The following is a 27,967-nucleotide window of genomic DNA, read 5'->3' as shown; positions in this document are numbered from 1 at the left end:
GATAGACCATTTGTCCTACAGTATTCTAGGTGCAATACCGAGGCTACCCACTTATTTTTAATTGCAATTTGCTGGCATTACTCATACATATAAGACCAGTAGATGGACTAAAATCAAGGGTATTCTAGGTGTAATGACCGAAGTAAGTGTGCAGGATAAAGTATCCTAATATCTGGTTCAAGGTAAGGGAAGGATGTCTTAAGGCTTAGAATGTGAGTGAGCTTAGGCCGAGATAAGCAGTTAGGCGGGCTGGCTGTGCTAAAGTAAGCCTCCTTGGAGATTGGGCATGTGAAATGTGCTGAGGAGGCCGGGAGTGTGTGTGTGTGATGGCAGTGGGTTTGTTTATATGTCTATTTTACTCATGGACATATCAGTAGTTTACAGATTGTAGCTTGGGGACTTCAGGGCGACAGCCTTGTAGATGATGCGACTGGATTTGAAGATTATACTGGCTTGCAGTGGGAGCCAGTGCAACTTGCTGAGGGTCGGGCTGATATGGTCTAATTTGCAGAGTCCTTTGATCCTTGCCTGCAGCGTGCAGGACACATCTCAGGGCTAGCAGTGTAGCCGTCGAAAGCTTCCAAAAATGGCATTGCCACATTCTAGGTGTGAGAGGACCCAGCGTCAGACAGTGTGACTAATTGAGGGAATTCCCCCTTTCTCCCTAAGGGGGGGGGGTGCAGGGACAAGGGCTTCTGTTCCTATGAAGACCTCCCTTCATCAGCAAATATAATGGCATACATGGGACTACCAAATCCTATCAGGAATGTGTCAAAGAAGAGGTTGAAGGATAATATTCTTCAGGAGAAAGAGAAAATGTCTCTAAGGAAAACTAAACAATCCACTGAGACGCGTGGCTTGAAAGGAGAATACTTGTCATATAGAGACCAAGGGCGGCAAGAGACTGGGAGCAGTATTTCTCCATGCAGGGGAGGTTTGCTGCTGACATGAGCCTGGGAAGAGGTGGATCCATCGCGGGACACGGGACCCCCAAATTACAAGGAGAATTGGTGTGACCCTCAGGGAGTCGGGGTGGGCAGCTGGCCCATGCAACAATGCTTAGATCATCTGAGGGAAGCCGGTACAAGCGACAGAGCTCCATGTTGAGATACTGTGGAAACTCATCGAAGTATGAAAACCGCAGGCGAGGGATCCAGAGGAAGCTGGATCACAAGTACAACAAAGTAATCAAACTGGTGCCAGACCTGTAGGAGTCCCAGGACCATTTCCTGAGAAGAATGAAGGTAACTGGGGACCGGGGAGGCACAGGAAGAATAATGAAAAGTGTAATATAGAATAAATAACTTGTCTCAGTACGAAAAAGAAAGAAGAGTTTTTATATTGGAACTGTGATGAAATAGGCATGAAGTTCATTGAAGGACAGTTGAATACAAGTGGATTATCATTGTTGCATATGAACTGTAAAAGTTTGGAGAAAAAGAACAAGACTGTCCCTGGAGGGGATGAAAGTAGAAATACAAAAGATTTACTAAATGTGGACTCTGGGAACGTTATTCTTTCTTCCCTTATTATTAACAAAGAGTGAGATGCTTCAAAGTGGGAGAATCCCAAAGTCACCCTTAATGAATGAAAATATCTTGAGTAAAAGAATGAGATATACGGAAATACTCAAAGGAGGTAATGAACCATGGAATATATTTCTATCCTCGAAAGAAAGGAAAACATGTGAGACGCCCAAAGTAAAGCAGTGTGAAATAAGAAAAAATATCGGGAGTTAAAGGTCCAAGTAGCTTATATAACCAAACAAGTTTAACAAAGCAAAGACTTGCCTAAAGTGGAATACAAGTTGTCCATTGTGAGAAAGGAACTATCTGACAGAGTTTCTAAGGAATTGAACATACACCAAGAAAACAAGTGTTAGACACACAAAGCAGTAAGTGATGGGGTCAGATACTAATAGTTGTGGACAGTGGCCAGTTTTCTTTTTGGACATAGATTAAAGGATGACTGACAAGCACCTTAGTTATTCTTTAGGTAGGTACCATGCTATAGCTCTAGAGATAGCTAGGCCTTTCTGAAGTCGTTTTCTGGGATGCAGGTCTTGATTTTCCGCAGGAGAGAAAGTTGGTACCAAGCAGTTTGTGGGTTTTTTACTATATGCTGTTTGAGCGTGAGGTGTCTGTCTATGTTGAACCCAAAGGACTTGGCACAGGTGGCCAGCTGGGGTGTGTAGCCCTCAAGGTTCCTAGCAGTTCGCCATGTCAGGATGTCAGGGTGTTCAGTTTTGTTGGTCAAGAGTAGGAATTCAGTCTTGGAGGGGATGACCACCCGTTAATTACTGGACAGCCAGGACTGGATAATTGTGAGGCAGACCTTGAGCCTGTTTATGTCTTTGGAGAATATCTTGAGGTAGCTCTGGGTATTGATGGATGTGGCTGTTGTGTGGAGCGAGGAGGGTTCCAAACGGTTCCATGTAAAGATTGAAGATCACAGGGGACAAGATGTATCCTTGCGGACCTCCACAGGTGATGGGTAGAGTTGGTGATCTGGAAGAATTTATTTGTACGAACTGTTGGCTTTTAGCAAGGTAGCATTTGAACCAGCTGAGGACGATCTCATTGATTCCCATGTGGTTGTAGATTGTCAGTGAGTTTCTGGTGGTCTGCTGTGTCATGTTGCTGAGATATCAAGCAGAACTAGGAGGCAAGGATGGCCATCATCAAGGATTTTAAGGGCATCATCAATCACCTTGATGGTGGCCATTTCTGTGCTGCATCTGGGTCTGAAGCAATATTGCTAGGAATGAAGGAGGTTATTGGCTTTGATGTGTTGGAGTTGCGTGGCTTTCTCAAGGATCTTAAGTAGGAAGGGAAAATGGGTGATGCTGAGATCGTCGGGGTCCAGTGTTGGTTTCTTAAGAAACAGGAGGATTTGTCTGTTGAGTGTCAAGGGGAAGGTGTGTTGAATTAGGGAGCTGTTGATGTTTGGTAAAGGAGGAGTTCAGTGAGAAGGGTCTTGAGTACAGAGGAAGGGAGGACATTCCTCATACGATGTGGCCTTGAGGGATGCTAAGGTGGCAGTGAGGTCTTCCTCCGTGTCTTGAAAGTTGTAGTTGTGGTTTTATGAGATGGGATGTGTAGTGTGATGTCTGTTGTGGCTTTGTTTTCTGTATTGGCAGATCGTGGTGATCTTGTTGACGAAGAGAGTTGATGGCAGTGGATTTATTGATGCAGTATGCTATGGGTGGGTTGCTCAGAGGGTTGAAGTAGTGCTTGATGGCTTTGAAGAGGGCTCTGCTTTCATTGTTGGCCTTGGCTATGATGTTTTGGTAGTAGTTGGCTGGAGCAGTGTTGATCAGTCGTCTGCATGTAGTGCGAAGTTCCTTGAGCAGGGCGAGGTCGGAAGCGCTGCATGATTTTTTGCAAATTTTCATGTTTTTTGATGGTATGTTTGTTGATGTTGAGTTCTTGAGTGTACCAGGGTGCGGAAGGTTTAGGTTTGTGGGTGTGCCGTTTAACTGAGCATCCATGAAAGACATGGTGACCAAGTTTGTGACATCTTAGATGGAGAAGGTGTTGGGCTTGGGTGGTCTGTAGATTGTTTGTTTGTTTGTTTATTTAGTATTGCTCGCCAAACCCTTAGGTAGCTGGGCGCAGTAGGACAAGATAACTTAAAGCTTGGTTACAGAGTGTGTCACATAAGAGCATATACATACAGATAGTATAAAATTACTGCCACTTCTGGTTACAGTGGAGTGTTGAAGTGCTGACTGGTATATAGTATAGCACATGTTGCAATCAAAAGGTACAGTTAAGGCAGATACAGTGATAGTAGTGGTACATAGTACAGGCGTAGCAAGTTATAGGTCATTTGTTTGCAACCATTTAAGTACACTGCGTCTAAATTTAGAGTACGGTTGTTCCATTCTTAGGTCAGCTGGCAGCGCGTTCCAAGATTGAGCAGCTTTGACTGGGAACCTGGTGCCACCAGCTGTTGCTCGTTTAAATCTAGGGATCACTAAGGTATGGGCGTTGGCGGCTCTCATCGGGCGGGTGGTGGTTCTCCTATTAATCCTTTCGGCAAGGTATGTCGGTGCTAGATTGTTCAGGCATTTGGAGGTAAGTGAGATTGTTTTCAAGAGGATCCTCTCAGCTATTTTTAACCAGTGGCCCTCTCTTCGGGAGTTAGAAATGTGTTCTTTGAGGGGGATATTCAATGCTGCTCTTAGGGCATTATTTTGTAGTCTTTGAATTTTGTCCGTAACATATTTGTTGGCACCGAAGTACATGGCATTGCAATAATCTAGTCTAGACATTACAAGGGCATTGGCTAAGGTGATGCAACTTGTGGTAGAGAGGAATGGTCTGCAGGCTCGGCTGAGCTTGCAGGTATAGGCTGTGGTAGATGCAAGTGAATTCGCTTGTTTCTTGAGTGTGAGTGTCGAGTCAAGATGGAAGCCTAGAGTCTTGACAGCAGGCATCAGCTTAATGAGGTTGTTGTCAATATTAAAGGAGGTGTAGCTAGGACTACGTTTTTTAATGTTAGTTTCAGCACCTAGGATCAGTATCTCGGTTTTGTCATCATTCAGGCAGAGGCCGTGGGATGCCATCCATGCCTGAATGAGGAGGTATATCCTGTTTACCAAGGCCGTGTCATCAATGAAGTTACCCGAAAGGGGAATAAGGACCTGGGTGTCATCAGCATAATTAGTGTAGGTAACACCCAGTCTGTCCAATTTATCAAACAACGGCTTAGTAGAAATGTTATACATAGTGGGTGAGACACAGGATCCTTGTGGTACTCTGCATGATATTTGAATTGGGTCAGCGGAGGCTGAAGAAGAGAAGACTTTTATTGTACGGTTGGCCAGGAAGGATTGGACCCAGGCTATGGCCTCCCCTGAGAAATGGGCCGCCGTCTTAAGGTGATTGCATAAGATTGCATGGTCCACTAGGTTGAATGCTGCAGAGAGGTCCAGGAGAAGTAGCATAGCTGTTTTCCCATTGTCCTTCAACTCGTCAGTTTGGTTCTTAAGGTCTAGCAAGGCTGTTTCAGTGACATGAAGAGGGCGGAAGCCAGATTGTCACGGTCCTAGTAATTGATTATCTTCTAAGTATTTCTGAATTTGATTGTATGCTACTCTGTCAATAAGTTTAAGTTGAAAGGGGACAGTGGTAATGGGTCTATAGTTAGTAGGGATATTTGGGTCTAGTGTTTGTTTTTTTTAAGCAGGGGGAGGACCCAGGATTCTTTTAGATTGGCACTGTATTAGTTTTGAATGAGGCGTTGATAAGCTTAGAGATGTACGGGGCAAGGTCTCTAGTTGCATCCTTTATGATTTGAGCAGGGCAGCTGTCGCCCTTGCAGTTCGATGGTTTTAAGCAAAGTATGATTTTCTCTGTCTCAATGATAGATATTTTTTTGAAACTGAATGGTGGTGTCCTATTGTTCCCCATATATTGGGACGGTAGCTGCTCTGATGGGACCAATGAGGCCTTTTTGTTGGCTATTTTAAGTTGGAGCGATGTCATTTTATTTGAGAGTGCATTTTGTATTGCAGTGCACCCTAGCTTGTCCTTTGGGACATTGTATGTCGGTGGGATAAGGGATTCCATTTCCCGCAGGATAGTGAGGAGTTCCTTGGTGTTGGACTTAGTCTTTGCAATTCTCTCGTTGAATGTATTCTTTTTGGTGTTGATTATTTCTTTTTGTATGATTTGCAGAGGTCCATTAGTTTGACCTTGTTATCGTTAGTAGGGGAGAGGAGCCAGATGGACTGTAGCCTTCTTTTTTGTAATCTTAATTCTTTAAGTTGAGGCGTGAACCAGGTTTTGAGGTGGGATTTCTGTCTAGCTTTGCGCAGTTTGATAGGTGCGAAATTGTCCAAAGCCTTAGTCATTGCATTGTTGAAGACCTTCACTAGTAGTGGGGGGTCTGAATTATTGTCGAGGTTGTTGATAGATGGTAGGAGATAAGGGAGTAGTTTTTCTGCTGTAATATCATTTTTTCTTCTAGATGAGGTGAAACGTGACTGTGTCCATTGGGAAGAGCAGAAAGCAGCAGCATAGGTTTCCGAAAGAGTCAATGGTGGCGACGTCTATTTGGGTGCATGGCCAATATACCTTGAGAATGATGGCAATGCCTCCGCCAACCTTGTTTGGACGGTATTGGTGTAGAATTCTGTAGCTATTGGGGGTGAGGACATCCACTTCCACCCACATCCTATATGTCATCCAGGTCTCGGTAATAAAGACCAAGTCGTGTGGTGATGAGTTTGGCAGAAGTGTGCACAAGTGGTCGCTTTGTCCGTGGAGAACTCTAATTATCATCTAGTCGCATTTTGAATTGAACGCTCTTCCCTCTGTGTCTGTAGGGTGATTGAAGCCCTTTGAGCGGAGGGTGCGGAAGGAGCAGTGTATCCCTGCTTTGTTGGATGCTGAACTGAACTCTATTCTTTTCCACTCAGTTAATGTGGTGTGCTCGTACCCTTTGAGCTGAGTGTTTGTTTCTGTAGTCTTTGCTTCTGGTGATACTGTGCGCTTGACATGACTGTGGGGTGTTTAAACCCTTTGTGCTGCCTAAATCTGCTTATGATAACCACCTTGGAGCTAATGCTTAAACAGCATAATGGCAATGCCACTGGGGCTAAGAAGCCAGACAGTGGCTTTCTATACTTGATTCCTCTATAAGCACTTGGAACAATGCCGCTACCCAAAGGAATACATGTGATATTATTAATAACAATGTGACTGGTCCAACTCAAGACGTCCATCCTCATCAGGAAGCTGAAATTGTGGCCCCATTGATGAATAACCTTAGTGACGTTCGTCCTTGTTCTCAGGGCTCCTCAAATGAGCTGGAAACACAGGCTATGCAAGATTTGCGTACTGGTGCCCATTCTAAACTGGGTAGAAAATTAAATAAATGCACTAATTTGTTACAGGGTAACAGTTCATCTCTGTATCCAACCCTGCGCCCTATTGCAGGTCAGACTATAACGGATTTCTTTAAGGTAACAGGTGTTAACTCTATTACTAAGCCTGCTTAGTGGAATTGCAACTTTGGACTGTACTCAGATGAATGACTTAAATGTTTTGAGTCTGATTGAGCATGCAAACTCAATGGCTTTTGGAGACGCCAGACGCTATTGTAATAGTGTGGTATAACATTCATGTGATCCATCTTTTGTGGGTTCTTCAAAAGACCTCACCAATATAATTGAAAATTGTACTGATGCTAATTCTTTATCTAAATAATTGAGGGAGGATGATTCGCGTGCAGTAGATTCTATTCATCATACACTAAGGGATCGTATTCGCCTCACATCACCTCCTGCATCTGCTTTTAATATGGTTATAAGTTTGTTCGTAAATTTGTATGACAACATTTGGGAGGAGGTGAAAGACCATACTATGATGATTAGTCATATTAATGTCCAATTGGAAGATCACTCTGCTTTCGAACGCCCACCTAGTCGTACATGCCATGTTTGTATTCCTGATTTACCCATTGTGACAGGGTTGAATGTTTTAAATCCCATCCCAATTGTTATTTCGCAATCTGCTGAGGAAGTCGTGATGCTTAAACCCAATATTATGATTGGTTTTGAAATGGGGCGATGTGTTTTGTAACACCAACCCAAAACCGGAGTATGATAGCCTTGATAGGCATCTAATCCAAGAAGGGTAGGCGGTTGTTGTTAAAAGAAACAAATGGTGGAACCGCACAAATAAACCCAGAAATCAGAGTATGCTCTTGAAAAATGAGGAACTTAACCATTGTGGAGTCATTAGGGGGAGGCTAAATGGGTCCTCTGCTTGCTCTGTATTAGGCCAATTGACTCCATTGAAAAAGAAAAAGTAACTGACTTAGCTGCAAATGAAGATCCCCTTGTTGACAATTCTATTAATTTAGACATAATGAGCGAAGGCCAGGTTTCTTTTGCTGTTCAAGTCGACTTAATGCATACTTATGAGGGATCCTATGTTAGCGGGTGTATTAGTCCAGAGGCAGTGAATGGGTCTAAAAATGCTTCCACTCAGTTTTATGGTGAAGGGTTTGCTAATATTCAAAGATTAGAGAATTTTTGGGGAAAATAGAATGCAGTATGAACTATGCTACACAGACTGAGTTTGAGTATATAGTGAACAGTGAACGTTTAAATCAGGTGCCTAAAGGGCAAACCTCTACAGGTGGTCGAGCTGAATGTAGGATTAATGTTCCCATGCAGATGGGTTTGAGGCCTATAGTGAATCGTGGCAAATGTGACCTAGGTCCAAATACTTATCTGTTTGGGGGAAAATGATTTGGCACAAAGCACAATTGGGAGCTCTTCTGTCGGTCGGAGTGAATGTAGTACCAACACTGCTCAACTAATGGATCTTGGGCTAACAATGAAATATGTATAGGCTGATTTTAAGGCATAATTTTCCCCCTCCTAGAGGCACTGATTCTTTGCAATGCCCCAATATAAGTTCAGTGTCTGGAGATTTGCTCCAACATATGAATAGACCCACTGTGGAGGAAGGAATTCATCATAAAACTGTGATACAAGCCTTGAATCAGCCCTCTCACAGTTTGTTTAGGGAACAAATCAATTTGTCGGGACCCAATAATCCAGTATCTCACAATGGTAAAATACAAGGTATAAATGATAAACGGGAGACTGTAGTAATTAACAGACCATTTTGTATATTGAGACATGCGAGAAGTACAGATCGAAATGATGGGGTGGAGTATATAGAGATCACCATCAATCCCTACTTGATCGCCATAACTTGATACCCTAAATAATCAAGCAAAGGGGAATAAACTGGTATTTACCAGTATTCTGAGGGACGGCGTAACGTGTGTCTTAATAGAAGTAATGCTCTGATTTTTGCTGAAATCCCTTCCCTAAGGGCCTTGTCTACAGTTGATTTGGAGAGGGTGGAAATTCCGGATAGAATGAATACGAATAGATGTATTCTACACTTTGGTTCTAGACTGGTCATGGAATTTATCCACTCTGAATTGCTAAAATGAAAACAACTTGGTTTCTCCGTAGACTATTTGGAGCCCTTGAATGCTGAAGGAAAAAGCAGCAGGAATGTCAATGAATATAGGGTCCATATGTTCTCTGATGGAGACCACACTACAGAGGCTAGTACTAGTACCCCCATCTAAAGTAAACAAAATAGACTGGCCCGCAATTGCATCTACTTCATGGTGAACAACTAATTGGTGGTGATACAAATAGTGAAGTTGGACTGCCTAATAACTAGTGAATTAGTGTTAGTTGGTGAAAAGAATGATAATATACTTTAATATCATGGAATTCCCAAGGAAATCTTAAATTAACAAATCCTGAGGTTAGGGTTCAAATCAGGGATAGGGTGTATTATGTTGCAAGAAACATGGTTATGCTGTAACGGCTGTATGGGCAGTCCTACAGGGTCTACACCCACAGCTTCCTGTGCTACGGAAGGGACCAAGTACTGAGGAGACAGTCTTGGATGGCTTCCAGGTCTTTGCTCAAGCTGCAAAACTTACTAGAGGGGGCCGACCAGCTGGGGGCTAATTACAACTATCCGCTCTGGTACTGCTTTGGTTGCTGAGATGATCCCAGAACTTCCTTATGGTGTGCTAGCAGTTGTATTATCAAGGCATTCACTTATTAATGTTTAATGTATACTGTCATAGAGAAGTGGGGGATTTGAATGAGTTTCTGAGAATCCTCACAGATTGTATAATGACTTGGTGAATCAGGGAAACTAGTGGATTAATTCTCCTAGCAGGGGACTTGAATGCAACCTGTATTCCTCTCGATTTGAAGAGGGAACTCAAAATAGTGGCTGGATAAAAGTGGGTTACCTCCTTGTTTCAGTTGGTTTGTATTTATTGAATGGGCAGGTTCAAGGAGCAGCATCTGGGGTCTTAGTAAGTCTGTTTTGGACTGCTTCTTTGTGGAACACAGCTTATTTGAAACCTGTACTGAACTAAAAATTATGGAAAATAATTGGAGTGATCATTTTATTTTAAAGGCTTTTTTATGTGTTTTGTATTAGCATTTTCAAGTAAAAAATCATTACCTCCCTTCCCTTTCCCCCCCACTCGCTCTTCCCCCTTCACACCCCCAGGCAGAGTCAACATTACATATTTCAATTGTTCAAATAGGCAACAAATATTCTTGCTTACATAATAAACAGGGAACGCCTCTCGCGCCTTGTAACACTTGTGTATAGGCGCATTATAAATGCCATATCATACCATATCATCTCATCCCTGGATAGAAGTGTGGATTTCCAAATAGGGGAGTAAATGGAGATGGGCTTGTGGACAAAGCTCATTTATCTAGCAGCTGATCACATATATCAAATACCACTGCAGGTATCTGGCTAGCCTGCGTATTTGGAAGCCTGTCTTGTCTGTACAACCACAACACCCCTTCCAGCGGACACCCAGCCACCGCCCTATCCATTTTTACCCACGGTTTCTTGGTTTCCACGATAAACCATTCCGTTGGTACCCGTAACTATGCAGCCTCATAATATTTTTCAAATTTCGGTAGGCCCACTCCCCTGCTATCTCTGCGTGCCATCACGGTTCGAAGTGCCACTCCCTGGGTTTTGTTTCACCAGAGAAATCTCTTAACCTCTTTATTCAATGCCTTGAAATAAGACAACAATTTTAGTTGGAAGAGGTTGGAGTTTATATAGAGTATCCTCGGAAGAGTCACCATCTTAAAAGTAGCTACTCTTCCTAGCCATTAAATTTGTAGTACAGTCCATTTCCCCTAATCCTCCTTCACCTTTTGTAATAATTGCGGGTACTTACTATCGAACACCTCGGAAACCCTCTTCGTTATGAAGAAGCTCTGATTTCCCCATATTACACTTGAGGCCAGCCACCCATTCAGTGTCAGCCAATTCCCCCAACAATGCTGGTTTTGATCGTTAGGGTTCTAGCAATGTCAACAGCATGTCATCTGCAAAGGCTGCGGTCTTGTACTCCTCTCCCCCAAATGTGATTCACTGTATTGTCCCTCTTGCTCTGATTCTGCGCAAGAATGGTTCCAGATATATAGCATATAAAAGTGGCGATAGCGGGCACCTATGCTGTGTGCCCCTACCTATTTCGATACTACAAGAAACTTGTTTGTTAATCGCCAACCGTATCTTTGGGACCTGATAATTTGCCCGCACCATCTGTATGAACTTGGTCCCTATTCCCATCTGCTCCATCGCAGAAAATAAAAAAGGCCATTCCACACGATCAAACACCTTTTTGTCATCTAATGACACTAAAACTGCGGGGATCTTTTTCAATTAGGTGGAACACCCTCCTAATGTTATCCGAAGTCTGTCTACCTAATATAAACCCGGATTGGTCAGTATGTATCAATTCCGGTCGAAGCAGCGCTAATCCCGCTACCAATATGCGTGTAAAGAACTTTGCATCGATATTCAATAAGGCGATGGGTCTATATGACCCGCATTTCATTGGGTCTTTCCCTGGTTTTCCAAAAACCACAATGTTCGCCTCCGACATAGTTGGTGTCACAGCCCCATTTGCCACTATTTTATTGAATAGTTCCTTTCAATTTGGGACCAACTGCCTCGCATATTTCTTATAAAAGTGTCTGGGAACCCATCTGGTCCCAGTGCTTTATTTATTGGTAACACTCCTATTTCTGTCACCACCTCTCCTCCTCTCTAATATCCCTATCTAGATCCTCCCACTCCTCCAATGTTTTTTGCAAATTTATCCCACCTATGTAGCATTGTATCTCTCGATAGTCGGGGTGACTCGAAGCATACAGTGATTCGTAGAATTGGGCAAAGTTTTCTGTTACTGCCTCTGTTTCGGTTACTATCGACCCATCTGCCTGCGATAATCGCAGTACCAGCTTTGCAGCCTCTATTCCCTTCAATTGTTGCGACAACAATTTATCTGCTTTATTAGCTCAAATATATCTTTTGTTTAGTTATCAGTAAGAATGTCACTGCTCTGTAAATCCGCAATATATTCAGTGGACTATTTAATTCCTTCAATGTATTGGACAAAGCCCTTGTTCTATGATTAACTATAGCCATTTGGGTATCTCGCACTTGTACCTCAAGATCCCCTTCTGTCTTTGCCATCTGTTTCTGCCGCTGGGCTCTTGAGTGTAATAAGTTCTCCCCAGATTACCGCTTTAAAAGCATCCTAGGTGCTTTTAACAGGGGAGGCAGATTGATTGCTATTGGTGGAGAAATACTTTTCTATTTTGTCTCGTATCTCCTCTACCATATCTTTGTCGTGCAATAATTCCCTTGGGAACGTCCATGCCCACAGCCCCACACGCGGTCCCATATCTCTTACCTGAACGGTTAGAGGGGCATGATCCGACAACGATATAGATCCCTTTTTACACCTGTCTGGGTTGTACTGTTCCCTTTCCCCCACCTCCGCTACTGTCTTTCTTAGGGTCCCGTGCCATATTAAAATCACCCGTAAGTATTATTTCCCTGCTTGTAAAATCCTCAGACTGACTTACGCAAGAATGTCACTTGCCCTGTATTAGGCTCGTACACCGTTGCCAAGGTGATTTGTTTGTGCTCCAATTGCATCAGAAGAAAAATATCTCTTCCCTCCTTGGCTTTGTATCGCACCACCGAAGCCCTTAATGTGTCTCTTAGTCCTATCATAACTCCTGAGGTCTTCCCCACTGCATTGGATTGATATATTCTGGAAAAAATCGGAATTTACCCCCTTCCTGATTTGTGGCTCCTGCAACATAACATCCACTTTTTCCTTTTTTATTATAGCTTCCACCTTTTTCCACTTCAGCAGGGAATTTTATCCTCTAACATTATATGATATAACCTTGAATATAAAATATACAACAAATATACACTATCATGATCAAATTATTCCCCTGTAGGAATAGTTGCCTTATCCGCCTTTCCTCTTTCACCCAGCTCTTTCATTTCCCCTTTAACTTCCATCACTTCTCGTAGCAAAGTGAATTTTTGCTGAACGTTATCTGTAAGTCTTCCTTCCATTTCACTTAAGCATTCTTTGAGGTCCTCCTTGCTGAACGGCATCTCACCAATTTCAGGGATTTCCCGTTTTCACTCCGCTGAGTCTTTTTTATTGTTTCCTGATTCTCTGCTTTGTTTCCAGCACCGCTCGAGCTGACCTTCCTGTTGAACATGAGGTTGCCTCCTTATAGCGTGGGTGCCCTTATCTTTAGGTTTTGGCATTAGGATTCAATTGTCCACACACTCTCGTTTTGTTATGTAATTCTCTGTCTTTTCTGCCATTCTCCGGTTCTATTGGGCTTGCTGCTTTATCTCAACTCTCTGTATTTCCTTGTCACCAACCCAACATGCTCTTTCCATCATTTACACCCACAAGTTACAAGGTAGTGCTCCTTATCTAATTCGGGGTAGATCTGTCTTGTGTAGTCCTGTTACATTGTAGCTCCCATTGATGTTCTGAGTAAGGGGGTCTCTTTCACCATAGATCCACTAATCAGCTGTGGATATCCACCACCAATTTTATATACCAATGTTTGTTTGTACCTCTGCTCCTTCTTCTTCCCCCTGGTCTTCTTAACTTTGTTAGCAAACCTTGTATTTTTTGTCACACCCCCCCACCGCTAATCTTCACATGTGTGCTTCTCCAATCTGGGCCAAGTCTGTAAATCCACAGTCACTTTGGATTGAATAGGCTTGAGCTATGTCTGGTGTTGATAGCCTCTTACCTCACTGGGCTTCTCGATCCACGTGAGCACCACTGTTTCCCTGGCACTTGGTCTCCCAGCTGATTCCAGCTGCAGTTTACTTTATCACTGTTGGCCTGCCAATCTCACCATATGACACTGCAACACTATGTGGGGGTGTATCACCTTGTCACCTTTCACCTTTAGCCTGTGATAACTTCCTCGTTACTACTAAAGAGGGTAGGGACTGTCACAAAACCGCCTCACCTTCCCCTTTCCAGCCTCTGGAATCCTTGGTCTTCTGTCTTCACCATACACTAATGGAGCTCCCCACCGGCAAATGTACCTAATGTCTGCTCCTTACCCTTATTGGAGCATTTTTATCCCCATCCAAATCCCGGGCCACAAGGCTTTAGCTCCTCCTTCTCTGACCTTTGTACTGCCTCCAAGCCACCGGGGGATACATTCTTCAATCCATTCATTGTACTCCATCACGGGAAGGCGCCGTCCTCGATATTCCTCCCTGCCACCTAAGGGGTCGCACCCTCGCTGGAGTCTCTGGCAGTGTGCACTTTTACCTCTGCTCAATCAAAGGGCCAAACGTCACCTTCTCTGCATGCCTCCCTGTCAGCCTCTCATCCACTGCAACATTCACCGACCCCGGCGGGCACCCCTCCTGCACTTCGGCGTGTCCCTGACAACGCACGGACCGCTCCGAGGGGATGGAAGCCTCAGCAGCTTCAACAGGGGTCTGCCCTTTGTTATCCAGGCCCCTGAGTATCTCCACTTGCCCAGCCTGCAACCAAATCGCAGATGCACGACCTGCTGATATTCCAGCCTGGAGCGGAGTGAAGTACTTCATGTCCTTATTCACCGGCGGCCATCTTGGAATCCTTAAAAGCTTTTTTAATATTGCTTTATTTGCACATATAAAAGGTTCTCGCACCAGACTCCAAGTAAATGGAGGAGGAAGACCAGACTCTGTGAATGGAGGGGGAAATCAAATTTGATGGACGCCACACTATATTGGTATCCTGAATGATGGTTTGGGGAATGTTATGAGTAAGTCTACTATGGAATGGAAACTGGAACAATTTAATGTGGACTATTTTGGCTCTTCTGTGTATAATCTAATGAGTAAATTGGTACGAACTGCTGGTGTCAAATCAGGTCATTTAAGAAAACAGCATATACCTATCTACAATGATGATCTAGCTATACAAAAATGCAATATGACAGAAGTTGATTAGAGACAGTAGGCGTTCCAATGATGGTTTTGAAGACAGATCTTAAAATTGTAAGATGGTTGAGCAGTCATATAGGAATTTCTGTAAAGCATGCTGTGCCTTTTTAGTGCAAAGAGAGTCGCCTTCTGGGTCTCAGCGTGTGACTGGATTTAACATTTCAGGGAACTATATGCTACAAATGAGTCTAAATTGGGTTACTATTGTGTTCTCCGAGAGAACTTTGGGAAATAATTTGGAGGTTACATATTAATCTTGAGGAGGTATATGAAACCGTCTTAAAAAACAATAACTTGATTCCAAGATGGCCGCCTCAAACTGAGGACGTGTTAGCAACTCTCTCCTCCACTGCTAACGGTGCGGCCTGCTTTTGCTGCATATGCTGACATACCCTGACTCTGGAACGCTGTACATGAGGACTCTTATCATCCTGTCACGGTAGCGGAACATAAAAGCAGCTGGTTGAACTTTTTATCCCGCCTCGGATTAGTTGTAACAGCGGATCTGCGGAACAGTCTGGGCGTGGTCGCAAGCACCTGGTGTTTGCATTATCCCTCATCACGATCATCTGGGCACCGGAAGGATTTCGGGACAACTGTGTCTGCCAGGGAGGACTTGCGACTGGAAGAGTGTGCAATTTCGCGGGCACCCACCTCCGGAACCTTCGATGTAGGCTGCAATGAGAAGCGTTGCAGCCATGCTTGTGTGTGTGTGTGCAGCGAGATAAACCCTAGGCACGGACTGGGCGCGGCACAAGTGCGTTGTGCCCAGAAAACTTCAGCCAAGTTTACCTCTAAGCTAAGAGGGTTGAGTCGCTACTGCTGGTGAAGTGAAACTGGGAATAGTGCACACTGGGGTCAGCGTGGCTGTAGCTGCATAGCGAGGGTGCCTATAAACATGTCCTCTAATTTCAGCTGTTGTTTTGTGCCCTGCCCCTCCTAGTTCCGACGCCGACGGTAATCACACGATTGTGCCCGCAATAGGGATGGCAAGAGGAGTGGACGTGATGGGATAATTTTAAGCGCCTGCATATGTAATGTATATCGGTAAGACCTCTGCTTTCATCTGCCATGTAGGCAACAAACGACATGGAAGGTAGGGACCTGCAGACCTAATGCAGTCTAGTCAATTTGTATGTGCTTGGATATAAACGTGAGGCTTCCTTGTTTGGGCCAGTGGAAAACCACTGAGGGCTCTTCCAGTCTCTTGCATAGACACATTGCCCAAACAATAAATGCTGCGATGGGGCAATTGCGGTTGTATAGTTGCGCATTCCCTCAAGGGCTGTTCATGAAACTAGCTATATTCAGTAGTGGATATACACCTTGGCGTATTTCTCTTGTGCATAGCTGCAACTGCTTTATTTGTTCTTAAGCTCATCGCTAGTGTGGACTCCTTATCATATGCTGAGGGGCAAGAAGAAAGGTATCCAACAGTAGCCTTCTAAGGATGCTCTTACTATACAAAGTCTGCTTCAGAGGCTCTGGGGGGCAGCAGGTTCGGAGACGGCTTCCGAATGCGCACTAGGGCAACCTTCTCTGTCTGAAGATTTTAAACGTCCTTGCCACGGCGATGGCGGCTGCTAAAGATTTTGCAACAAGCTTTCAACAATCCCAGGATAAATTCTCTGCCTCTTTCCAACAACAGTTTACTTCTTTCACAATGGAAATAAAGCTGTCACTCTCAGATTTTAGTTAAGACTTTGCCACTCCTGTCAAGCGAATAGAGGTCAATGAAAAGGAAATCCATGAACTCTCACAGGAAAGTAAACAAACTGACATTGCATTGGAAGAACTTGCCAGGGCAACACGGAATCTCGAACTGCAATGTGAAGTTTTAGAGAACAGGTGTCGGTGGTCATAATCTGGGGGAGAAACCTGCTGGAATCAGTTCTGGATTCTCAGCTAAAAGAAGCAGTAACCCTTATATTTGTCGATTTATTTCCGGGGTAAGAAACTCCAGTAATTTCCTTGGACCACCTACACCGAACCGGCCCTAAAAGGAGTGACCTTGGAGCTTGCCGACTAGACATCCTGGCAGCATGTTCCTCATATCAACAAAAAGACCAAATACTGAGGAAGGCAAAGCTCCATCATTTATAATGGGACAAAATCCAGCTCTTCAGGACCTGTCTCAGATCGCTCTACAGAAAAGGCAAGAAATGAAAGTATAAATTAAACTTTTAATTTGGTATCCTCGTCCTTTTTGAGGGCACACAGCGCAGGACAGCGTCCCGCAAAACAGGTCTAGCATTGCTACAAATTGAAGAGGATGGGGAATGCGCAACGGTATCTGACTCTGGTCATGTGTCCCAACAATCTAAACCGGACGAGTGGTTGACTGTATTGCGCCAGGGCAGAAACAGAAAATGCAGCAGAATACTGGAAGGCCCGTTTTAGAGGCCCAATTCTAAACCCTCAGAATAAAGCAAATTACCAGCAAAGTTGGAAGGCAAAGCATGCAGGCTATATCATCGCCAATCATGGAGTAGGAGTTGTTGCATAACATTTTGGAATCTATCTGTTCAGGTAGCAATGTCCTGGGGTTATAGTGGGTTCACGGCAGTGGCCAGTTGCCCTGGATTATGTTAGGTACTGTGTCTCACACCTGGCGACTTTGTTGGGGGTATATTCTGGGCAAGGTGCGGTTAGGGGGGGTGTTGTGGGTGGGGGGGAATGCATAATATATTTTGATAAGCTTTGCAAATGTACCGGAACACGTAGAGTATAAGGTGAAGACAATTGTTATTGTAGAATGGGACAGATTAAATGTTTAACTTTAAATATAAGGGGCCTGAACACTCTGGCGAAGTGCAGGAAATTAGACACTCTTTTGGGCCGCCACCAACCGGATTTGGTGGCTCTCCAATAGACCCACATATGTTTGTCAGATAAATATAAACTGCGTCTTCGTCGGTATCCGGTGGTACTACAAGCCAATGCAGGGGCTAAACTGGCGCGAGTCCTAGTTGCATTGAAGTCTGGCCTCCACTGTAAGGTGCTGAGAACACACATTCACAAAGAGGGACGATATGTCTTTGCTATCCTGGGAATTGGCCCTAAAAATATTAAGTGGCTTCTATTTACCCTCCCAATATGAGCCAAGAGGCCTTCTTGAAATCTGTTATTACTCAATTAAAATTGTTTAGCGAAGGGGAAATAATTTTGCTAGGAGACCTTAACACAGTTTGGGACCCCCTACGAGATCGGAGTGCAGTAACCACCTCAATGCAATTTGCACCTTCTAATTTGTTAAAGCAAAAATTTGCCAATTTATCATTGCTGGACATCTGGCCAGCATTAATGGGAGAAACTAAGGTATACACATTATTCACATGTACACCGTTCGTTTTCCCGCATTGATTATGCCTGGGTCTCCAAATCTCTTTTAGGCAGGGTTACCTCAATAACTTACGCATTTGGATCATGCACCTTTGACCATCATGATTGATATTGCTGGGATGATAGGGTGTGGACCTTGACGGTTCCGTCAGAGATACTCCAGGATACAGTAGCAAGGGGGAAACATTGAGGGTAAAATAAGGGAATTCTTTGATATTAATTTGACACTGGATATCTCAGTAAATATAACATGGGATGCTTTTAAAGCCACAATCTGCGGGCCCTGATAGCTGAAGTGGCACTTAAACGGCGACAAATATTAGCTTTGGAATCCATTCTCAACGCTGAATTACAACAAATAATGAGGAAAATGGAAACACGCACAGACCCAGCAATTTTAAAAGCATATAGAAAAGCAGATGGTAAATTAAATCTGATTCAAACAAAAAGAAGCAGAGAAATCATTGTTGTATCTGCACCAGGGTAATTGCGTTAAGGCTAACGGGGCAGATAACCTATTGGCGAGACAACTACGCCAACAAATAGATTCGCAAACTATTCATTCGCTAAATTCACCAGAAACCCCTCAAGTTGTATCGCTATTTCATGCATTCTATTCGACTCTATATAGCACTGACTACCCAGATGAACAATCTCAAACTCTATATTTACAAACAGTTAATCTTCCCCAGATCTCGGTAGCGGAATGGGAAACTCTTGAAAATTATATCACCCCTGAGGAAGTAATGAAAGTTATAAATTCGCTCTCCCCAAACAAATCCCCAGGAGCCGATGGGTTTTCTGCTCCCTTCTATGAGATATTCTGGCAAGAGCCAGCTCCAAGGCTAGCGCACTTATACCACTTTCACCAGCTCGAGATGTATCTCGTCTACTATGGAGGAAGCAATGATGATACTTTTTCCAAAGCTTGTTAAGGATCCAGGTATCTGTGTATCCGATCGCCCTCATTAATCTCAACGCAAAGATTTACTCTAAGATACTCGCAAATAGGTTAGAGGACTTGCTTCCCTCTATTATACACCCAGATCCATCCAGTTTTATTAAAAACCGACACTCGCGATAACATTCGGCGCACAGGTCATATACTTGAAATGGTGGAAAAAAACAATCCCTGCGATACTGCTGTGCTTAGATGCCAAAAAAGGCTTTTGATCGTGTCGAGTGGTCATTCCTTTTCCAGACCATGGCAAAGATGGGTTTCGGCCCTCAGTTTATAGCGAGAATTCAAGTAAATTATAAATCCCCAGTGGCACGTTTATTCATTAATGGACAACTATGCCCCTCCAGATAGGGACAAAACAGGGCTGCCCCATATTGCCTTTATTGTATGCTATAGGCCTCAAGCCTTTACTTGCAAGAGTTTGACAAAAGCTTGACATACAAGGAATACAATTTGGAGGGATAGAACATACAATCTTGGCTTGTGCTGATGATATTTTAGCTATTTCAGAACCGGTTACATCACTACCTGTAATTGAACGCGAACTGGGGATTTATGGCACGGTCGCGGGTTTGAAAATTAATTTAGCAAAATGTATCTTTGCCCCCTACCACTGTATCCTTCCTTCGTACTCAAACTCAGTTTGGCTGGGCACAATGTCAGATTAAACTGTTGGGTGTAGCAATAACCCCGGATTTAGCTGGTCATTATGACTCTAATTTCCCTCCCCTACTGAAACTAATTACGAATCAACTTGGACAATGGGGTCCTTTATCGATCTCCTGGCTTGGACGGATGACTTTTATAAAAATGACCATCCTAAGATTGTTTATTTTTTCCAGGCACTTCTGCTTCGAATTCCCGCCACATTATTTAAAATACTTGGCAAAAAGATTTTGGATTATATTTGGAGCAAACCTCCAAGAGTGGCATACGAAGTTCTGACTTCTCCCACCGAAAAAGGAGGAATGGGCCTTCCCAACTTGCAAAAATGTTATCAAGCCGCACAACTTTGTATAATAAAAGATTGGTCCGGTGGGGATGGAGAGAAATGCTGGCTGCAGATGGAACGGGCATTGGAGGGTACCACAATTGGATGAAATGCTGTGGCTCTCTAAAAGAGATTGCTGCCCCCCCCAAACATTCATAGGAGTAAAATTACGAATTTGGTAGAAGATGTTGGGGATCTAGCAGCCAAAAAGTATAGTCTTATGAAATGTCCTTTCACCTTTCACTCCCATATGTTTTTAACCATACCGGTGGTCTGGGTTGTGATCCTTTGGCATTTTCCAAATGGAAGCAAGCAGGGTGTCGGAAAATACGTGACATGTTTATTGGTAGGGACCTCATATCTTTTCTTCAGTGTAAACTTGACTTTGGTCTCGATTTGGAACGATTTCAGTATTTTCAGGGACGCCACTGGATCTTGGCTCCCCCACTTAAATATGTGGCAATCGGGCAACTTGACCTTTTTGAAAAATGTGTTCTCACTAATCCTGGCAATAAGGCCCTGATATCGAATCTATACAAAATAATGAATGAGACGTCTCCCACGTTTCCCCATTATAACGGCAATTGACATTGGGAGAGCAAATTACAGACAAGGAATGGGAGGGACTATGGAAGGATATTCCTACATTTACCAGTTCCTTACAAATAAGGGAATTTTGGTACAAATTGTTAACCCAATGGCACTACACGCCGGCCCGTCTACATAAAATCAAAACATCCTTGTCGGATCAATGCTGGAGACAATGTGGGGCGATTGGGGGCATGTTTGGTGGCATGTTTGGTGGCATTGTCCAGTATTAGCGGGCTACTGGGCAGATATTGAAGGGCTACCGGGCAGATATTGAAGTATATATGCAACAAATGTTTGGTCCGTCGAAACCTAGCTCCTTGAAGTCGAATCTATTGTTGATTCTTGAACCTAGTATGCCTTGTAGCTCAAAGCAAACATGTATGTAACATATGTGATGCTGCAATTGGCTGCATTATTGGGAATTGCTCAAAAATGGAAGTCAAAAAATCCACTGCTGATAACTGAATGGTTCTATAGAATTTGGAACTTTGTAGCACTGGAATGGGCTACTTATATGATTCAAGGTGAACAGTCAAACCTTTCATACAAATGGTTGGAGGTGCTTGAATTTTTACAATCTGACTTTAACCTACAACACTGTCCCTCAATGCCAGCACGTTCTCGACATTTGTTAATATGTATTGACATTGATTTGAAATTTGCAAAATGTACCATGTAAAGGGTTCCATGGGGGGGATATCCAGCTGAGTAGGGGGGTGGGAAGGGGTTTTGTTTTATTGTAAACAATTTTCAAAATGCTAATAAATACTAAAAGAAAAAAATTAAAAAGCATAAACTCAGGAGCTCCTGGACTCAATGGTCTTACTAATACTCTGAAAGCTGATGTGACTAACTGATCTACTGTATTAAATATTCTTTTAGTAGTATTGCTAAATGTTTACTGTTCACTAATTCCTGGCACACAGTGTATATGGTCCCTATCTATAAGAGGGGTCTTGGGTCTGAAGCAACTAGCTATCGCCTAATATCATTAATAGATGTGGATAGCAAGATTTTTCCATCTCTTACTTACAATTGTTCATAATCTACAGGCAGGATAAGTAAACTGCAGAATGGGGTTCGTTACAGACATTCTACAATTTTTGAATGGGTTCATTATTAGGATAATTCAAGAACATGCCTGGGCTGATTCCTCTACATCCACTTACGTGGCCTCAATTGATCTATTGGCCGCTTTTGATATGGTGGACTGTAGAAGGCTGTGGTCAAAATTGATTACCTGGTGTCTGCCTAGCGGGGTTGCTTCTGTTATTCCGGGGTCTACATGAAGAGACAAGGGTTAAATTAAATAAGGAGCGACACATGCCTGGAAGGATTGAAACTAATTCTGGTTTGAGGCAAGGGTGTGTATTGGCACCTGCACTCTTCAATCTATATGTTTCATTCATTGCAGAATATCTTTCTCCCCATGAATCTGTTCCCCCCGAGACTGGGTTGCTACACGATTCCATGGATAGCGTTTGCGGATGATTTCCTGTTCCCGGACAACACTATGATAGGGCTACAGAGGCTCTTACCTGCAATTTCTTCCAAAGCTGTGGTCAATGGCCCGAACATTAATCCGACCAAGACTAAAATCTTGGCAGTCTCCAAAAGGAAAAAAAACAGTATTTAATTCATGTGCCTTTGAAAGAACAGTTATTAAATGTTGTCTACAGCTGTCAAAGCCCTCAACGTCAAAGGCGTGTAAGACTTTGATGCCATTGTCGATGCATATGACAAAATCCTCAAAGTAGTTTGAAAAAAATATAGACTCCTTTTCCCCCAGTGCCAAGGAAAGACTTTAAGTCACTTTCTTCAGTTAATGAGGAAAATGAGCCATCTTTTGATGAATCACGTCCTTTTGGGTTGCAATATGGGACACAAGGTATTAGAGTCTCCGAAATCAGAGAAGTCCTGGAGAAAAGATCTCCATGGGACTCTGCAAACTGCAAGTGGGATAGACACCTTTCCCGAAATTGTATTTGGAAGACCAGATTCCTCAGACCATGCTGATGCGTCGTACATACAACTAATGCCCAGAGTAATAGAATATTTGGGATGGAATAGACCTGCACCACTTTTTGAGCAGGGTGATTTTACAGATATTTTAGATGAGGAACCCCAGGAGTACATTATTCTTCCCTTTCATGTAGCCTTACAAATGTGGGTCAATGCCAACTGGGAGCCGCCAGAATTTATTTGAGCAGTAAATAAAAAAAATGAACAAACAAATACAGGGCTTCAAGCAGTGACCCTGTTGCCTAAAGGAAACATCCAACTCCAGAACGTTTGGCGGTACAGGCCACCACATCCACATCTAAACAGAATGCATACCCAACAATTCCCCCCGACAGGGATGACAAATGCTATGGCAAAAAAGGTCTTCTCTGCTGGAAGTATTGCCCTTAAGTCGTCAAATACCACTTGGGCACTGGCTAAATTCACATTTACCCTATGGGAATGTATATCGATTTTGGCTGAACATATCCCTTAAGGGGAAGAAAGACAGTTTCCTAAATATTGTTACGGATGGGAAGGATGCAAAGTGTGAATCCCTTCATACTGGACTTGACTTTTCAGAGCATCAGCAGAGCTATGGCAGCTAGCACTGTAATGCATAGATTTGTCTGGTTGAGAGAGACTGGTTTTGCTCCAGATGTGCAATCTAGACTTCTTAACATGCCCTTTGACGGCACACATTTATTTGGCAGCCAGGCTGACGAGAGCCTGGAGAAGCTGCAGACCTCCAAAGCAGCAGCCACATCCCTTGGTGTGGCAATCAGACGGCCACAAACTCACCCCACTGGAACAGCTTGGAGGGGCAGGTCCTTTTGACTATTACTCCTCAGTTGGAAGAGGGAGAGGACTGTTGAATCAAAGAGGTCCGAGAAGATTCCCCCGTGGTGGACGGGGAAGAGATGCTAAGAACACCCAGGTAAAGGGTGCTTTACCCTCAGCCGTTGCATCAACCACCTCAAAACCTTTCTTAGGCTTTAATATACAAACCCCTGGTGGGAGGCAGACTCTCGCAGCATCTGCAAGAATGGCGGGGTATTGCATCGGAAACAGTAGCCGAAGGTTACTGCCTTCCCTTTCTAAAAATACCTCAGGATCATCCACCGGGGAACTACTCTTTCAAAGTTCCAGATACACTCCTTGAGCGCGAAATTTTGACCCTGCTGGACAAAGGTGCTATAGAACCAGTACCTGTAGCGGTGAGGAACCAGGGCTGGTACTCTCCTTACTTTCTCATCCCCATGAAGGACTGAGGATTGAGACTGAGATTTGAACAAGTTCCTCAGGAAGGACAAGTTCAAGATGGGTACCCTTTCTTAGATACTTCAGGCCCTCCAGCTTCAGGACTAGATGGTATAATTGGATCTTCAGAATGGTTACTTTCATGTGCCTATCCATCACAAGCACAGAAGGTACCTGAGGTTTGCTGTTGGTGGTTCTCATTATCAGTTTCGAGTTCTTCCATTTGGGCTGACCTCTGCCGAAGGGTTTTCAACAAGTTGATGGTGGTGGTGGCAGCGAATCTCAGGAGAGGGCCGATTCACATCCACCCCTACCTGGGCGATTGGCTGATCAGTGCCTGTTCTCCCAAACAGGTCCTGGAACATCTCTTCGTAACCTGCCATTCCCTCCACAGACTGGGCTTCTCCCTTAACTTCAAGAAGTCCCACGTGATACCATCTCAAAGGCTCCAATTAATTGGGGCAGTCCTAGATGCATCCTTGAGAAAAGCCTTGCCACCCGAGGTGAGGGCTCAAGACTTTCTGCAGAAGGTCACAAAATTCCAGAGTGCCAAGCGTCTTCCCGGCCTTTTTGTGGTTGCTCAGCCTCATGGCATCCTGCATTTTCCATGTGCCAGAGGCTCGCCTTAGAATGAGATCTCTCCAATGGGCTCTCGGGACTCAATGGTCCCAATTCTCAGGCACGAAGTCGGACCTTCTTCAGGTTCCGAGCACAGCCGCACAGGACCTTCTGTGATGGGCCTGTGAGGAAAACATTCTGAAGGGAAAGCCCTTTTGGCAAGAATGGCCAGAGATAACAGTAGGTACGGACGCCTCACTTACAGGGTGGGGAGCACATGCCATCGATTTGACTATCAGCCGTTGTTGGTCACCATCCGAGTCCAAACTACACATCAACCTTTTAGAGCTGAAGGCAATCGGCCTTTCTGTCCTCTGTATGGGAAAGGAGTGTCCTGATCATGATGGACAACACAGTGGCTATGTTCCACCTCAACAAGAGAGGAGGCATAGGGTCACTACCACTGTGCAGAGATTCAATGCAGTTCTGGTTCTGGGCAATTCAAGAAGGAATCTCCCTATCAGCAGTCCACCTAGCCAGAGAGGAGAACACAGCAGCAGACAATCAGAGCAGGCAGAGCACAGTCTCTCATGAGTGAGAACTAGCTCAGGAAGTCCTTCAAGAGATCTTCACCTTTTGGGTAACCGCTCAAGTGGATCCGTTAGCATCCTGTGTCAACCGGAGGTGCAGGCTGTACTGCTGTAGGGAATTTCCCCCAAGAGGAGCTCTAGTGGAGGTCTTTGTAGTGGACTGGGAGTTTCCACTCCTGTATGCGTTTCCTTCAGTCCCCGTCATTCCTCAAGTGATCAGGACGTTGAGAAAGTTTGAGAAACCCATGATCCTAATTGCTCCATATTGGGCCAGGAGCATGTGGTACCCTGACCTTCTTGACATGTCCAATCTGCCCTCCAACACTTCTTCCACAAAGAGAGGACCTTCTCTTGTGAGAGGAGAGTTGGGTTCTCCATCCAGAGATCAAGACCCAAAACGTTCACGCATGGTTTCTGAGAGGTTGAGATATAAGGATTGGGGCCTCCCAGACGACATAATGGAGATTTTACTTTCGGCCAGAAGGCCAGCAACAAAATTCTTAACTACTGATGTTGGAACAAGTTCTGCAGCTGGTGCAGGGATAAGAAATGGACCCTTTTACATGCAGCACACGCATGGTGTTATCGTTCTTGTTACACCTGGCTAATCTGGGGCTCCAGGTTGGCACAGTAAAAGGGTATGTGGCAGCGCTATCTATTTTTAAGCACTACTCTGAAGAAATATGCTTCAAAATACCACTAGTGATACAATTTCTGAAGGGATTGGCAAATGTATTCCCTCCGATCCCATTTAAAGTCCCGGTTTGGATCTAGTTTTGAAATTTCTCATGTTTGCTCCATTCAAGCCTATTCATTCCTGCCCTGTAAGATTGCTAATACTAAAGACCATCCTTTTGGTTGCTCTTACATCAACCCGTAGGGTGAGTGAACTTCAAGACTTGTCTTGCAAGCCTCCTTACAAAATCTTCTTAAAGGAGGTTAAACCTACATTTTTACCAAAAATTGAAGTTTCATTTAACTCAAAAAATCATACCACCGTTGTTTTATCCTCATCATCATCCTGGAAAGGAAGAGGAGAGATTACATAGACTTTGACCCAAGGCGTTCACTTAACTTCTACATATCTAGGATGTCTAAGTTAAGACAGGCTGACAACTTTTCGTTGGTTACACGGCCATAGGTTGGGTATAGCGGTCACAAAACAAACCTTATCTAGGTGGATCATTTTAGGATTTTCTTAATGCTACAGATTAGCGGGAAAAGAACCTCCTGTGGGTCTCGGCGCTCATTCAACCAGGGGCACTACTACTTCCTCTGCCTTACAAAGGAGAGTCCCAGTTCAGGATGGTCCTCCGTCCACACTTTCACCAAAGCATTATAGTCTGGACTCTTCTTCAGGCTGGGACGGTGGTTTAGGGAAGGCATTGTTACATTCAGTACACACAGGCCAATAACAAACTCCTAATTCTCACTTGAAAGGAAAGTCTGGCTCCCTCCTTCACAAAATTTAACACTGCTTTGGGAGTCTATCAAAAGATGAAGAATGCATGGGAGTACACAATCCATTTGAAGAACAAGTTCCTTACACGTTGTAACATTCTTTTGATTGGATGTTCCTCCCACGTATTCTTCATCGCCCCTCCCAGCCTACCCCACTGTAGAATGTCCTTGTTGTTGCAGTTTATGCTGTTTCAGGGTAACTGTCGGGCATGAGGTACATCTGCGAGAGAATTGGAAATGCGCATGAAAACGGAACTGATGCTAACAGTCGCTGCATGCGCTGTAAACCAATTATGACGTCGACATCGAGACTGAGGCCCTCGAGGGACACCGTTTTGCCAGACATCGACGCGCAGCACCCCCTGCTAGAAAGACTTTCTAAAGCTGGATATGGAGATATCAAAAGATGAGGAATACATGGGAGGAACATCTAATCGAAAGAACGTTACCATATGTAAATAACGTGTTCAGCTACCTCTTTCCATGCAGCCTATATTTGCGTTTTCGCTTAAACCAACTCCCCACTTTAGAACGTATAGGGAGTTGGTCAACGGACGTCCCCTGCATTGTAGACTGTGGGAGTATGACCACACTAGAAACTCTCAATCACTCGGTCCTTTCATGTCCAAAGTTGACCTATGTTAGAATGCATCATTTTAAAACTTTTGTGCCAGAGGGCCTTAACTAGTTGGGGGAAATGTTTTGGGGCAGATTAGTGTGGGGCAAGAGTGTCTCTGGTTTTGGCGTTGTACAGATTTCTGACTGAAGTCTTGAGTATCCCAGTAGATAGACCATAGTTTTCGTATTTCAACCTTCATTTACTGCAGCACTCAGTTGTGTTGAAAGGTGGTGGTTCTGTTCATAACTGTTTTCTGTACTTCTTATGTGCTGATTGTTTTAGAATGTATTTTATTTTTTAGCAATATTTCTGCATGTTTTCTTTTTTCTTTCTTGGTTTTTATATTTTAGGAATAATGTATAATGTGTTTGATTAAAAATGTTGTGAATGTTTAATTTTAAAGCAGGCCACAATAAAAAATATTTTTTTTTAAAAGAATGACAGCATGTAATTCAAAGTAACTGGACCCCATTGGTAGTAAACTGTTGCTTATTCCGTTTCAGGAATAATATAGTTATACCAACAATGTTACAAGTAAGTACTTACATAATGTATTCTTCCTTCAGGAATGATACAGCTGCACCCATATTACTTTTTAGAATAGTGGAACACAATTCAAAGGTAAGCAATAACATATTAATTAATTTTCAGAATGGCAGTATGCACTTCAAAGCTAAGCAAGAACTCAGTATTACACGTTTA

At 43.7% G+C, this 27,967-nt stretch overlaps 1 protein-coding gene across 3 annotated transcripts in view; it reads left to right on the top strand.

The window, feature by feature from the left end:
• HMG20B (high mobility group 20B) overlaps positions 1 to 27,967 on the top strand; it is a 156,991-nt gene that overhangs the window by 118,167 nt on the left and 10,857 nt on the right. The gene's annotated exons all lie outside the window — the stretch shown is intronic.

Source organism: Ambystoma mexicanum, chromosome 1p (assembly GCF_040938575.1).
Source record: "Ambystoma mexicanum isolate Mex_15411 chromosome 1p, UKY_AmexF1_1, whole genome shotgun sequence".
In the NCBI taxonomy this organism is placed as follows: Eukaryota; Metazoa; Chordata; class Amphibia; order Caudata; family Ambystomatidae; genus Ambystoma; species Ambystoma mexicanum.
The sequence above is the reverse complement of the archived record's forward strand: the minus strand, read 5'-3'. Positions and strand labels throughout refer to the sequence as shown.